This window comes from Ischnura elegans, chromosome 3 (assembly GCF_921293095.1).
Source record: "Ischnura elegans chromosome 3, ioIscEleg1.1, whole genome shotgun sequence".
Lineage (NCBI taxonomy): Eukaryota > Metazoa > Arthropoda > Insecta > Odonata > Coenagrionidae > Ischnura > Ischnura elegans.
In genome coordinates this window covers 22,095,806-22,111,723 of record NC_060248.1, presented here as the reverse complement: position 1 = coordinate 22,111,723, position 15,918 = coordinate 22,095,806, and the positions used below count along the sequence as shown (strand labels likewise).

The 15,918-nt window shown below is 39.6% G+C and overlaps 1 protein-coding gene across 3 annotated transcripts in view; it reads right to left on the bottom strand.

Moving 5' to 3' along the window:
* Positions 1-15,918, bottom strand: part of LOC124155554 (protein tincar) — an 803,451-nt gene that overhangs the window by 502,118 nt on the left and 285,415 nt on the right. For all 3 annotated transcript variants that reach the window (XR_006864202.1, XM_046529476.1, XM_046529477.1), the window contains exon 4: positions 9,739-9,779. The gene's annotated coding sequence lies outside the window, so the exon portion shown is untranslated. The remainder of the gene's footprint in view (positions 1-9,738; positions 9,780-15,918) is intronic.

The following is a 15,918-nucleotide window of genomic DNA, read 5'->3' as shown; positions in this document are numbered from 1 at the left end:
AGGGGGATTTTCTCAATATTTGACTGCGGTCGACATGATTTCCCTACGGCCAGATTTCGTGGCTATGGCCCCGTTTTGAATTCTAAGATTTCCTGAGAAATTTCATGGCTGTGGGAATGTTACGCAAACGACTACTGTCATTATACGTGGGGAGGCATCAAATATCAGTCCTGGGACCAGGAGCAAGAGTTGAAAAAAAGGGTTGTGTCCATTTCTCATTGATGACTGGAAAATATTATACCAATTTAAAGTCAATGGAGTGTTTCAGTCATTTTATATTCAGCACTATGAGCTGTTTGAGCGACGATTCCCACGACTGAAATAAGTGCCCCGACTTCAAGGACACCGAGTTTCTCTCCTGATGATACATAAAAAAACTGAGATCAAGCAGAAGCTGGGTTTATGGCGCAGACGTAAAGCATCCCCAAAAATTCTTTTGCGTAAGCGCAAGGCATCACACCTTACTCTAGTCATCGGCGTAGGTCCCCTTGCTCCTTGGGAAAAGTGATAGTGATATACCATCTGGGAAGAGGATGCAATATGACTCTCTACTAGAGCATTTAAATGGTGCCCACAAAGTGTTCTCCATAAATTTTCCGTTAGCTTCTATACACCCGATTGTTCTTACGGCACGATGAGCTGAATCACTGAAGAATGCAAACTATATTACGTAACACGGAAATACAAATAGACCAAAGAGAGCAGTAAAAGCCAAGAAAACCTGGAAAAATGGAGATGTTATCAAGTTTTATGACTCATTCAATATTGCGTTATTAAGTGTGCAAATACTATTACGTATCTCTGATATCGTACCAATTAAAATTTATTTTGCTTTTGAGGTACTCTTGCGGACCTCGAACATAATTTGCACTGTGGACCTTAATTATCAATTTTATTATAAGATAATCGTAATAGAAGTGCATCAGCAAACCTAATTCTTTCAGTTTTCTAGAAATATTTGTTAATCATTTAAATTCTCCAAATGGTTCCAGAATTAAGCGAAAATATTTTCAGTCATCCTAATATCTCACTTCTGTTTTCTATTTTCTTTTAATATTTCCACGAGTTTTACATATGGTTTGAAAAATATGGCATAAAAAACTAAATATAGCACAGGATTTGTTTTACTGTAAACAGGCCACTTTTTCAACTATCTGTAACAAACATATCATACGCTAAAAGAATCTCTCCGAAATGTTATAATTTTTCATTTCCTACGAATTTGGTTTAGTAACGCAAAGCCTCTAAGTATCAGCCATAAGACATAGGGATATTGATTCCGGAGACTTCGAAAAAACTAACTGCGAAAAACTAAGGCATGTACGACGATTTGGACAGAGACCACCTACTACCGACATTCACTGAAATTCAGCCTTTTCATGCTCGAGGATGAATGGCAATCGGTCATATTCCAGTAAAAATACTCAGAATATTAAATGCTGCTAGTAAAATTCAATGGTATGTTCCATCTTTTTACCAGCAGCTTAAATAACTTCGCCCAAACGGCGCCACACCCACGTAATCTGGCATGACTTAATTCGAGGCGTAATAAACTTCCCTCATTCATCACCACGAAACGTTTCACAAGCATCGTAGAAAATTATTACGTCGCCATCCGTGGTATCAGGTGGTAATTAGGCACGACGCGATGCATAAATCACAGAAGAAGTGGAAAACACAGAAAATTCTTCAAGACAAATGAAAAGTGTCCTGTAAATGGGCAATAATCACAAAATATAAACGCAAGGGCATAAATACCCACCACTAACGTCGTCGATGCAAAAAGCTGCGTTGACTCAAGTTATCTCGATTACGTGAGGGTACAAAGAGAAGCGTTTAATGGAATGGTTCGCGCACTGGACCAAAAGCATGAGTTGGAATACGCACAGCTGAAATGCGCAGCTATAATTCATCATCCTAACCCACCCCTCAGAATACTCAGGTCGTCTTACTGGCTACACTGGTATTCCCTTGTACACGCAACTGCCATTGAGCAACAGTAAGATTTTCTTAGAGTTCATTATGTTCTATCATAATCCATATATCTAGCGGTAAAAAATCCGTTCATTTATCCAAAGAAGAATCATCATATTATTGCATTGCAATAAGAAGAATGACAGTTTTCGCGTTCTCTACCAAACACACAAGTCGATCGCCATGCAATTGCGGCATTTTTTTAAGTACCCCACCTCCATTATGGCGTATTACTGCTTTTTACTGGAGTTCCACTCCATCCGGACAATGCAATAATAATAATAATAATATACCTTTATTCGGGCGAGGTTGAGACTAAGAAGTCCCCTCTTCCACCTAGCTCCTAGGAGGAATTCTCCAGAAATCGACTGAGAGGAGTTAGCCTATCATCGCCGGTTAAAGTCCATTCCATCGTCCCCACTGCCTTGAACCCCCAACGAACTAGCACCTAATTTTTATTAATCCCAATTTACCCTTCTCATGAGTCACGTAGAACCCTCCTTGACGTAACTTCCAATCGTCAAATTCCCTCTCATGCGTTGCGTTGCAAGTGCGGTATGTGTTCAGACATCGCCCGCAATCGCCGCACACCGGCAAAGTTTTGCTTTTCTCAAGTGTAATGGTAGCCATTTCCGAATTGTGTATGTACCATTTGTTACTATTCTTTTGTAAATATTGCCAAGTTGATGGTTGTATTTGATTTTGTATGTCTCCATGGAGTTCTCCCCATTTTTTAACATCGACAGGCGAAAGGAGTTCTTTTTCTCCATTGGGGGATTGCTATTGACCTACGTTTCGAAAACGTTACACCACAGAATTTTAATGATTTAAAGAAATTCAATATTTCTCTGAGATTTTCTGCGTAAAAAACCTTTTTGTTCGAGGGTATTCCAACTTTTTCACGATTTGTAAGTCGCCGAGTGAGCCGTTGGAGTGAACACGTCCACCGGCGGGATGTGGATGGGGGAGTGGTGTGGTGAGTTTGCAAGGGGAGCGAGGATGATTTAGGACACGTGAGGTCGCTCTTCGGCGTAGCTGAGGGAAGTGAGAAAGGCAGGAGACAGGCAGCAAGGATTCAAAGGGGTCGATGATTGCAAAGCGTGTGCAAAGTCACCTCAAAACTCTTTAAACTCCTGCTCTTAAAAGGATCCAAAACTTCGAGGGCGGAAAGTTTTCCTACGGAAAGGTGAGAGGCGACGCCGAGGGAGGCTTGGTAGATCCTCCCAGAGACCTCAAGTGAAGTAGAAGGTGCTGAATTCAACCACTGGTAACACCGAATCATGATCTTACGCAAAGGTGCATTGAATAAAAAACACTCTTAATCCTCAAGATTGAGTTAAAGGTTATTTTTATAGCACATTTCTAGCACAATATATATTTTTTCGTAATTTATAGCGCTTTTAATTATACAATGAATTACAAAATAATTCTTCCTGTTGAACAAAAGTACTATGACTAAAGCAGACAGAGAGAGCGATAATACCTAATCAACACATTTTTAGATAGACCAGCAAATAATTTGTTTTAAGTATCCTGCGTGTAAGCCTGGTGTTAAGAAATAAATTAACCGGACTTTTTTCCAATTGTTACGACGACAAAACGCAGCGGATAACTTGGAAAGTTTTTATGGTCCGTCGCAAGTGTTTACTGCGAAAATTAGCATAATATAAATTCCTTATGAACTTTGAAAATACATTAAATAAGAAGGAAAACGATTATTTCATGGTCTATATCCATTTAACCCAAGAAAGTAAATACACATGTAAATATTATTATAGAAAAGCGCAAATTTCCGGCAATACTTATCTCTTTTGGGAGGATATAGTCCTTTAATATTACTTTAGTATAACATTGTTTGAAAATAATGATGATGGATGAGATTATCCGAATTTAGGTCAAAAGGCAGGTAAAAATAGCTTTCTCCGCATTTCAATCGGATCGCTTCACACTTTTCTGCTATGGAACTCGAACCCTCTGAGCTGGGGCGTGAGCGCATTGCCACAGACATTATCTCAGCCGCCTGTCAAGTGGAAAGAAGTGCCTTGGTGAAGGAGAAACGGTGAGGGTTCAATGACCCAGGGATGTTGACTCATTGAAGTTAAATTTGCTCCCAAAACCCGTACTACACAGAAAATGGCAAATTTTACAGTAACCCTCCACTAATGAAGCCTCACACATTAATAATGAAGCATTGTTTCTTATGAAATTTCTGAATTGAACCAAGAAAATGCCACTTCAGCCAAAATTTTCTAAATCAATTTTTCAAAATATTGAGGACATTGAATCACAACACACCTTGAAAAAGTCACATTATAAATATTATACAGTCACATATTAAGAGACAGTTGACATAAACACAAAAGTAACATTTAAAGTGTCATTTAACATTGCATATCACCTGTGATGGGCGCATTAGTCGATCAAAAGCTCCGCATCCTCGCTAAACCAAACCAAATGATTTTTTAGTAATGAATTTCACCTTTGTTTTACATGCATTGGTCGATGCTTGTTGAGGTAAATCTACCGATCAAAACGTCTACTTTACGTGCATAAAACAAGCGACGAAATGTAATAACATAATTGAAAAGATATCATTAGGCTTTTTTATTAGGGACAGGTATTATAATGTGAAGTTTATAGGTAAACTTATCCAATAGAAGATGTGGGCAGGAAGTACGATCCCTCCATTATCTTTCGTGGCAAGGAAAAAAATCTAAAATAAAATCCCCTGCCGCGTGAACGATAAGTCGATTCCAGATCGACAGGAATTGTAAGAAAGGTGGAATGAAGAGGACGTTCGGTCAAAAGGGACAGGGAGGACGGGAGTTGAATGGGGCGGGGGAAAATGATCAAGGAAGATGGAGGCGGCGCGTGTCGCGGGTTCCGCACACCGCCATTCCCTCAATCGAAAAACGTCGCGCGCGCGTCGACGCCATCCACATCAAAGGGGACTGATGGAACCCGAGGGGAATGAAACCTTCTCCTCCGCCGAAGGGGTCCGGAGGAATCTCCAAAATATAACGGGGAAACGCGGAAAAAAATACAAGAGGAACACATCACATCGTCCCTTAGAAATGATGGCCCTATGAAACCGCCGGGGAATCGTAAAAGCGAAAAGAGGGAATGGTTGAGAGAGAGAGAAAGACGGGATGGTTTTCGAAGGGTATCGCGAGAGAAGAAAGCCACAAAACGTGAGACGGACACCTATATTGCGGTCGGGTATGAGGACAAAAGAGGGGACGCGGAGAGCGGTGAAAAGCGAGGCGTGGAGGAAAGAGCAAACGGAACGGAAATGACGAACGAGGAAAACCTTTCAAAGAGTATTAAAGGGAAGAAAGTGCCACCGCAGATGATTGATCGAAGGGAAAGGTTACGAGACACCCTCCTCCTCTTCTCTAGAGTAGAGCTATATTCGGAACCAAATTGGTGTAGTCCATAGTAAGTCACAAAATACACAAAGCCATTACAGACTATACTTCTATCTACACGCGTTTTTATCAGGAAAAGAATCTTCCTCATAGATGAACAGAGTCAAATATAACAACCCGGTCGATTTTCCAACACGATTACGCTAGATAAATTTTCAAAAGTAAGCAGTTATTCAAATTTCGCAACCGTAATACACCATAACTTTAGCTTACTCCCAGAAATGCAAAGCATAAAATAAGCATTAATTCCAGAACTCATTTAATTAATTACAATGCTAGCAATTATTTTTTAAATAGAGCTACAAGCTAGAAAATTATCACTAGTAGGAAACTAGGATCAATAATATGGTTTCTCCAATAAAATGAAATAAAGAATTATATTTTTCCACATTGGCTGTCTATATTTAGGTTTCTTCATTTCGTCTAGCAGAGGCAATGAATACTTTATATTTTTCGAAAGACATTCTCAAGAGATTCTAACAGAGGGCCCTTGAGGGAATCTATTTCCGGCCCAAAGTACATTCTTTTGATCTCTAAACGGCAGAGAATAGAATACCCGAATAACAGACTCCATTTGCCTAAAAATACACATTAAATGCGCGTCAAGGTTAACACGACTATACTCAAGATTTTTGAGTTCACTGGGAGACTTTGAACCATTTATGGACAAAGATATAAGTTTCTTTCATTCTCAGCCACTACTGTCTGCACTCTAAAGAAAATATACTCCTGACTTTTAGCCGCTTGTAATAATTTCACTAGGTCCATAAGTGATTATGTATGTATGCCTACCCAAAATAGACATTTATTTAATTAGTTATACGCCACACATGGGAATATATCTGACATAGTGGAATATACCTGAAATAGTGTGTAATGCTGGACAAATCAATTCCTCGAAATGCTCAAAGCTTTGAATCTAATGAAACGTCTTAAAATATTTAACAAAATATTAACAAAACTTCATTCATAATAGCAAATCAGACGATGGTAACATAAGGTGGATATAAATATAAATAAATTCAATTAGGTAGTAACAATTTGGAAGCTTGGATCTTTAATCTTGGATCTACTTCAGTATTGCGTCGAAGCAAGGGCCGTCATCAAGCAAGTAATAACGGAAGCAAAAATCCGCTCGGATATACATCAGACGAACGTTTTAGTTCTCATATTTTCTTGAGAGCTAATTTGATCGTCGGATCGCTATATTCTACACGCGTGGTATGTCACTCATGAACTTGCAGCTTGGATCTTAGTTTATTAAATCTTTTACAGCTTAAAATCGTTATTCTTTTAGACTTTTCGCTCCGTCCGCAGTAAATTACCACCAAATAATACTAAACAAAAAGACAGTTATGCAAATAACAACTTATTTTCAAAAAGTAACCACATGCATACGTATTTTTCCAGATAATTATTCGATACTTTTCCTAAAAGCTGTGTGCTTCTTAATGAATATGACATGCGTGATTTTTTTAACCAATTTTTAGAAATCCTTCTTACCTTATTGGTCGTTCACATTATCTGTTTCATTATAGTACGTGAACCAAAAAACCCGCCCGTATTGGAAAGGAGGGAGGGAAACTAGACGAGACACCGCCGTAAACACCCCTGCCCCAAGACCTCCTAGGAGAAGGATTAATTGGAAAGCTTTAGGCGGACTTATTGTGTTCGTGACGGGGCTGATGAGACCAACATGATTGGCGCCATGGAAAATGGAACGGGGTGGCAGGAGAAAGGGAGTGCGGATGGGAGGGGAGAGAAAGAGAGTGAGAGAGAGAAAAATAAAACAGCTAACGCAGGGAGTGAGTGAATAAGCAGCTCCTCGGCGAAGCAGCCTCTCGGAGCACAAGGGAACCATTCGAAAAGAGACAATAGACGAGCAGGAGAGCAGGGAAGGGGGGAGAGGGGCTCTTGGAACCTAAAGCTGTTATCGCCGAATCAATGCAGAAGTTATTGAAATTCTGGGACCCGGGGGGGATTGAGTACTTGATGCGTCAAAAACAGAGCCTTGAGATTTTCTGAAGACCAGCCAAACAATATTCTTGTAAAATTGAAGTGGGACTTGCACAAAAAATAAAAAATTGTCATGATAAGCACGTAATAGACTTAGGTTGATGCGGTTATGGACTTCAATTCCAAATAAAATCATGGTATTCCGGATATAATTTTCAAAAAATGGCTCGAAACAGAATCGTGCACGTTTTTAGGCGCAATGCATCCCTTGAAGTCATAAAAAAATTATCTATGGTACATTATGAGTAATTATTAAAAGACAATGATCAGTTCTGATTTTATGTTTGCTTACTACGAGGAATATTACGTAATTTTTTAGAAAACATCTTTTTAGTTTTAGTTTACTCCCATTAAGAAATTACGTTTCAGAAAAAAATGATGAGCTGATATCATGCATGGAGAAAAAGAAGAAAGAAATGAAGGCGCGACAAATAATGAAAGAAAAGAAGAGGAAAAGTTATCTTTATATTTAAAAGACCAAATATTTAGTGGGGTATACACTAAGACGGAAGGTGAAATTGGTAACTGCATTTAGAGAAGTAGTGGAAATTTGAGAAAAATGGGAAATAAGATTGAAAGTGACGGATAAGGTGAATAGACAATGATACAAGACGAACGAGAGGGATATTAATAGATGGATCCCGTGTAAGTAACGAAGCCAACCTCCGAACAGAATACCATTCGATGCTAATGAAAATAGCCATACAGCAGACGCAGAAAGCCGGGCTTAATCCCTTTGGAAATCATTCCCCACATTTCAACGAGGAATTTTGTATTACTTCCAGGTATTTATAGCGCATATATAGGTTATTGTTGTTTATTAGACTTTAGAGGAGGAATCCTTAATCAATTATAGACATTCCGCTGTCCCATTTCTCCTTCAAAACAAAAACTTCATCACCAGGACTCAATGAAATCCACATGCAGGAGACAATTAACGGACGCATTTGCCAAATCTTCGCCGGAGAACTAATTAATTAATCCAAGCTTTCTTCCTCACTCACTCTTGGATTCGTTGGGTTTTCTCGATTTCACTCTCGGTCTATCGTCGTCATTTCGAGGAAACTCACCCAGGCAAGAATAATTTGATTAGAGGCGGTCGACTTTCTCAAAAGGAGTGCCTTCGAGAAATAAGGAATGGATGGAAGCATCCCTTAAGAATTAGGAGGCGTCCTTGCTAACTCTGGAGTCCCCTGCAGGAGAGGAGACGTAGAGGCATTTTGTGGGAAGGGTTGAGGATTTGAGTGGTGGGATATCGCAGAGGGAATGCTGGACCAGTGGAACACCCACGTCAAGGGATACTTAACTAGCACCGGCTCAGCAAGGCAAATCGTACCTTAAGAGCTAGCAGAAGTGTGATAATGCGGAAAAATGAGATTGTGCGTAAAAGATGATAAAAAGATAAGAAGGGATACGGAAAAGATATACAATATGTAATAGTAACATTTATTCTTTCAAAAAAATAAATGGATTCATACAATATTTATAATCTCATCAGGTGTCCTACTAGATAAAAAGCATTTTTTTGGGATACCCACGTGTTTTTAGATGAATTGCTAATTGAGGTAAAGATAAAGCATTACATATAGGATATTTTAATAGGGAAAACGAAAAAAACTTTTTATAGCATACAAATTTGCAAGAAAATAACACGAAAAACAAAAATAACATATGCAAACACGCTGTGAATTGAAATCATAACCGACCCACACCCACTTGGCTTTCAATTCCAGAATCTTTGAAGCCACAAAATATTGCTTGGTATCTTTAAGAGAAATACGGAGAACGTCATATTTGAAGAACACTATACTTCCAGGTTCGACAAATACATAAAGTAAGAGAGGTATTTTACCGCAAGTGATTTTTTTCCCCCGAAGAGGCTTAAATATATATTAGGCTGAACTCAGGCGGTCAAATCGGTCACAACGCACACTTAAATATTTTTCCTTTCATAACTGGAAGCCAACGGATGGAGTCCTAACACATTCACTCACGCACCTATTGAGGCGGCTTGCCGCGAGATATAAAAATGTTCGAAGGCGAATAGTTTCGTAAACGGAACAAAGATGTTTTTCCTAAGATACTGGCATAAATGCAGATACCTAAATATATCCATTACAGCATTCAAAGGAGAATATAATCTTTGAATTATTCAAACAATTTCGTCTTGTAATAGGTATATGAATATTAGAGACAAATGTAATCAATCGTTGGGTAGTCAGAGATTTTTAGTCAAATGTCATTAGAAAAATAAGCACGCTAGAGAAAAATTCAATATGTTAAATTGATAACATAGATGGCAAACGTAAAATATACTTACCAATGCTGGCTGCGATGAAATGAAGCCCCAAGGTTCAGTACCTGAAAAGCAGAAAAATAGATGTCGTTAACATTAATAATATCTGTGATTACCTATTAATTTAAACTTGGGAAAATTAATAATACTAAATATTGGTGAAAAACAATTTAGAATGAGAACATTGTATTAAATCATGCCTAAAACATAAAATAGTCCAAGCACAAAATTAATATCCTCCCTACACCACCGAAGATTGAGTAGTATTTACGTGCTATAATAACCAGTTTATCTACTGGCGGGCGGCGTCGGAGAGAGGTTGACATTTTTCCCACCACAAACTTCAATGTAGAAAAAACGCGTCTCTTGCGAAGTTCACTCGGGCGAGACAACTCCGTTCCCAAGTACACCATCCGCGTCCAGCGGCCCGCGTCCACCGCTCTGAGGGCCCGGGCCCTTTTCTCGCTCCACTGCCCTCGAGGATCGGTCCAAAGGGACCCACCCACCCCACCCGCGGCGACGTAGTCAGCGACGCAGACGGAGCGACGGTCGGCCGCGCGAATTTATCGCGAAATTGCGGCAGCGGCGGTTAATTTGCGGCACTCTTTGGCGGATCCGCCTTATCTGGTCCTCCGCCACTTTCCTCCTTTCCACTTTTCTATCTTCTTTGGACCCACTCTCCTCCTCTGCGTACTTGAGCCATAATTATGCCATTCATTTCGTGTTCGGCCCTCCAATATGCGTTCTTAAGTTACCTCACAACGCGACGTCGCAGTGTTTCCAAATTCCCTTCAAGCTCGACCGCTTGTTTATACTTACTCACTCCTCATCCCAGGGCCATCTACACTCGAGCAAGGATTTGGCCTCATCCAAAAGTGCCTCTTCTATTTTTCGGTCTCCTGCACCCTCTTTGCTATAAACTGCTCATATCCTTTCCAAAACCAGAGAACTTAAGAGAGCGTATCACTTGCGTCCAGCATCCTTGTCCCTTGTTACCTCTTATCTCAAATATAAAGAATTTCATCCGAGAAAATACTGAGACAAGGTTTTTACATTTGAGATGGAGGCAAATGTAGAAATATGTCCGCAAAATATACCCAGGAAATTTCAATATGTGAACGTAAGTTCAAAGATAAAAAAAATCGTCACGAAAAAAGAACAATCAAAGGAGAAAGAAAGGCCATCTTCTTAAATTTACCATAAAAATGTAAAAGTTTTTCAACACTGAGGTAATTTGGAATTTAAAAAGTAAGATGCCAAGTACATACGGGACGTCCAGCTATGAATACGACTAAGAGTCGGCAGTATTACTAGGATCATTCAGCTATCCGATTTCACCAAATTGGCATTATTAAAATATGTCTACACTCGCGTCACCAGTATAAACCGTGAGGGACTATCGTAGTTAATTTCAGAAACGCAGATAAAGCATATATTCGATCATCCGCGGGGTTCAATGCATTTTTTTCAAAGAAGCGCACAGCTTCCTGTTAAACGCACTTTTGTTGGAGGAGTGAGGTCACATTGTTGGCTGTTCTGCCTAAAATAAATATGTAGTAAACCTATAAAAGATGACCTACGATTGCCTCTTTTAACTTTCAGTCCTACCCAAGGTTACATGCATAGTAAACCGGGAATGATTGACTATAGTCTCTGATTAGGACCAAATTACATAATCATTAATTTTGACTGTAAATCAGCGAGTAAATCTACTTCTCTCCCTCATAAATCCCCTCCTCATATATCCATCCGCACGCACAAGATGGCCAGGGGTGGCCGCATGGTAATGAGCGGAGCGGTCGAGCGCGCGAGGGCGGCCGGCCGCCCCTGACCCGAGGTTTAATTAAATAGGTGCGTGCGTGGCGGTGGTGATCATGATGAGTGCGGCGGTGCGAGCCCAGGGGCGCCGCCGCCGGCCAAGTGAGATAGAGGAACGGTGGAAAATAAAACCTCAGGGGTCCTCAAAAACGGACCCCGCATCCTTCCCCCTTTTACTCATCACTCTGAGCCCCTCCCGGAGGAGCGGAGCGGAAAGGTGAGAGCTAGGACGAATTACACCCGCGAGAAAAAATCCTGGCCCCCACACCCATCATCTGTGTTGCCTTGAGAGAGAGGCAAGAGGGGAGTTTAATAGGGTTAAATCCTCGCCCAGGGGCGAAATGGTTTTTCGATCGACTCTTTTCTAAACTCAGATGCTAATTTGAGATGGGCTCTATTCGTTAAATAATAATAAAAATAACATATTGTAAATATAACTTCATAATTTGATCAAAATTTATTTACTGGACTGGTTTGATGAGTATCTTTCTGATGTGGTAGAGAACTATTCATACTTACGGCAACACTCGTAAACTAGTACACCGATCACCTCTCTTTCTACTTACCTTAGTGTTGATCAGCTAACTAAAACTTCGAGTACCTACTGAACCAAATATCGTTTCTGCGCATGTAATAGTAGTGTCAGCCATTGAGGATTCTGGATATGGCATCATATATTCCTCAAACCATTAGCAGGTTAAAGGGATTTTCTACCCTTCCGCCATGATGCTTTACCGCAGAACACAGGTACTTATAATAAATATGCCAAAGCAGTAGCGAGACTGGGAAACTAGCGTTCGGAGGGGATGAGGGGACCTGGGGTGGGGGGGGGGATGATGCCCCTTCGCCAGTCCGTGAAAATTTTTGAAAAATGATGTGCCTAGAAATACATTTTACATCATTTTGGCACTTAAAATTTGGGTTCCAATAAAAAGATAAGGTTAAAATTTATTACATGTAAAAACTAGACAACGGTTCTAAATATTTTTTTATTTCTCTAAGGCTTCGGAGGGGGATCTATCCCCATATCTCCCCACTTAGTTGCGCCACTGTGCCATACTAAACTCAAAGAGAGGCGTCAGAACCTTTCGCCAACCTCGGATAGCAAAATTGACGATTTATTAAACTCGCGCGCTTACGGAAAAAACGAGGTTGATCAACATGGCGTAGGTACTAACAAATGTGGAACGATGAACCGGCTTTTTCTAGATTCGTGTCAAAGCAGTTAGGTGCTATCTAGAAATCTCTATGGTCGTGGAAACTGTTTCACCTGTTGAAAGCCAGAGAAAAAATTACAAATGATAAACACTGGGAAGGTACAAAATCACAACAAGTTAACAGAAAGAATTACCACGAAAGTAAGCAAAATTCCAAGCAAAAATGGCTGTCTGGTGAAGACAATTTTTTCTTTCTCAAACATTCGCCCAAAGATTTCATTTTCTCCGGCGGCGGAAACGAGGTCGTTCATTAGCAAACCTACCTGAAGCATTCTCCCCCACGCCCCTCTTCCCCCCTTCGAGAATGATGTTCCTTTTTTTAATGTCCGTCGAGTGCGCGAGGTAATGTCCGGTGATGACACGGGTGTGGTTTATCTCGCAAGTGAGGGAAGCCGTGTCATTAGGACACGAATATGTCTGCGCTCAGCCGAAACCGTCCCTCCGAAACCTTTTTTAGACGGAAGATATACGTGCATGAAAAATGTGACAGAAAAATTTCCGCTTGTTAAACGCGAGATCAGTAAAGGGCTTCCGGCCTTTCATCCGGTTAACTTGATAATTACACTCATACATGTTCAAATTCATACTTTCCGTGGTCAACATTGCAGTTACGATAGCTCATCCGAAAATCCACTAGCCATTATCAAAGTATTTTGAACGCATGCCATGAAGTATTTATTTTATATTAGGATGCAAAAAAATACCTCCATTTCACCTGAAATGATCCATTTTAAGGACGTAATGTAGCCTTCTCAAATAGACTTTAGCCATGCGGCTAGCTAGTTCTTATCGAGCAAAGAGAAAAGATAGTTTCTTCATTTGACCTAACGTAACGAATAATTTATAACCCATCCTCAAGTCCAAGTCATTCTCCTTTTCCATTATCTTCTATGCAAACACTTCAAACTAAATTATCCAGAGTTTTTAATACACAGATATGTTTATTCGGGTATTACTGCCATCATGAAATGACTTTCACCGTTGATTCCCACGCCCTTACAAATTAAATACCCATAAAAATGAGTACCTAAGACGACTCTAATGTTCAGTTTTCATTTTCATATCTCATAAAAATTGTCGGAACAAAAAAATATCCCTTTATCTCAATATTAATTCATTGCCTCTTGCTATAATGAAAAAGCAATCCTCATTGTATTCCATCCGCTACCGTCACCTCAGTGACCGTTAAATTTTGAGTCCTGTCAAGAGATACGTATTTTTTAGACAGGTTGAGCATTAATTGCAAGATTTTTTAGTTCCGTGGTTTTATAAAGCCTACGTCATCAGTCGTTGTCGGAATGGAAGAGATAACGACTAACAAATGCGGGAGACAGGCTTCACAATCCGTCGCGAAAGGCAATTAAAAAACTTGGTAATTGCCATCATGCGTAAACCTGTCACATCTGAATCTCATCCCTATGTTAGTCCACCGTCGCGTCGTTGCGTTGGATGAAACGCAAATAGCCACCTCAGATTTGTTTTCAATCTTTTGTCCGAGGTTGAGCATGAAAAGGTACGACCAGACCTTTTCGATGAATTCCGATTGCAACACAAAATGGGATATCTCTATTTTTCCCCTCTACGTGCGCTACACATGGATATTTTTCCAAAATGAATCGGAATTTTATCTCTGCAAACTTACAGACAAAAAAATCCACATTTTCGGCGAAAAAATGTGTTGTGGTGGAACAACAATAGTACATTTAAGGTTTTAGACCTTCAATCTTCCGAATGGTTTCACAAAATTTTCATCCATTACTTATCATCAGCGAAGACAAACTCCATGTCACAGATGAATATTGCTCATTAACTGTTGAATATAATTACCAAAAATATATTAGACAAATGTTGTTAATTTTTAGTGTGAACTAAAATATATATGTTGTCTAATATGTTTAATTACAAACTTTTAAAGTGTAATAAGATTTTGACATCCAACTGCAAGGCATGGGTGGATGCTTAAATCAATTAATATCTTAAATTCTCTCTATTAGGCTGCTCTAGTATAGGAATATAACAGTTACGAATTCTATAAAAGATGAAAAATTATAAAAGCAAGTAGTCTAGCAATTACCATGGGACAGAGAAGGAAAATAAAGATAAGGCTATAAATCAAGTCTTTAATAATTTACCCACGAATCCGTAAATAACGGAATTAGCATTACATTCGTAACATCTTTCATGACGGTATGTCTCGGTGACCAATTCAAGTGAAATAAACGAGAAACTCACTAGGAGGATTGGTGCAGTGACTTCTCTTCCAACTCTAAGAGACGTAGTGAAACATTCTTTTTCGTATCTCTGCCGAAAGCTCAATCAGGGGTGGGATCTACCCCTAAAAATCCAAACAAATCGTCGCTTCTGCTGGTAAATTTGAATAATCTTTCAAACGTATCCAACATCGTTTCCGGAAGAAATTGAGAGCAATATTTCACGTTGAATTCCAAGAGGTGCAAATGTCTCATAAGGTTCAGCTGTTAGAACAAATATCGAAATCAATTTTTACGCTTCTAAAACAGGAGAGAAAGATTGATTTATAATTCAATAAAATCTAATATTTTTCCCGGAAAAAATTGACAGAAGTATCTCAATTCTAATGTCAGGATATAAAAACGAATTAGAACGTTCAGGTGTTAGACGATGATTCTCGAGTTTTTTCACCGAAAGAAGAACCGGGTCAAACAGTAGAACTCTTGATGTGACAAATGAATGGTACTTGATAGGAGCATGTGACTCCAAATGCACGGAAGCTGCGGATCGATTCTTGGAGAGGTTGGAAACGAATTGAAATAATGGCGACGGCGGCAACATTGCCGATAAGTCACGCTCCGCCACGCCGCGCCGCCGCTCGCTTTTTTAACTCTCTGGAGTGATGCACGCCGGTATAGAAAATAAAACAACCAATGCTCTCTCTCTCTCTCTCTATGTATATTGATTGAAGCAGGTGCTGGCACAAGAGTACTGGCACACATTCAGGCATCTTTCGATGAAGTTTAGAATGAACAACACGGAGCGCTGAACTCAACGAAGTAAATGGGCCATACCGATATCGGTGAAAGGCTATACAATAGACTATGGTAAAAATAACTCCCTAGCTTCAGAGTTCTATTTTCATTTTTCGACACATGCATTTTAATGTTTCAAGTTTCAATAATTTTGGACATAAATA